The sequence below is a fragment of the Fukomys damarensis genome, unplaced genomic scaffold, assembly GCF_012274545.1.
Source record: "Fukomys damarensis isolate Sample0158 unplaced genomic scaffold, DMR_v1.0_HiC HiC_scaffold_28, whole genome shotgun sequence".
Classification (NCBI taxonomy): domain Eukaryota; kingdom Metazoa; phylum Chordata; class Mammalia; order Rodentia; family Bathyergidae; genus Fukomys; species Fukomys damarensis.
In genome coordinates, this window is record NW_022900940.1 from 1,910,516 (window position 1) to 1,910,854 (window position 339).

The following is a 339-nucleotide window of genomic DNA, read 5'->3' on the forward strand; positions in this document are numbered from 1 at the left end:
ATCGGGCTACAGGACTTTGAGGCGTGTTCGCCACGTGGCCAAATAAATGTCTTCTGGGTCACACACTTTTCACAAACAGGACTACCAGAGCCGATACTAAAACCCCAAGATTCCAAAACCTAGGAACTTTTCTCAAACTTGCACCCGGCGCCTGGTTCGGGGTCAGGAGCCGTCAGAGTGAGCCGTGGGCCCGACGTCAGCGGCCCCGCAGAACTGGGTCGTTCGCGCGCAGAAGCACTGCCACGCTGACGCCCCGGGCCCTGGGCCCCACACCCCAGGGGCGGCGCATCGGAACTAGGAGGAGACAGGAGCTGGAGAGCGCGGGGACCTGGGCAGGTG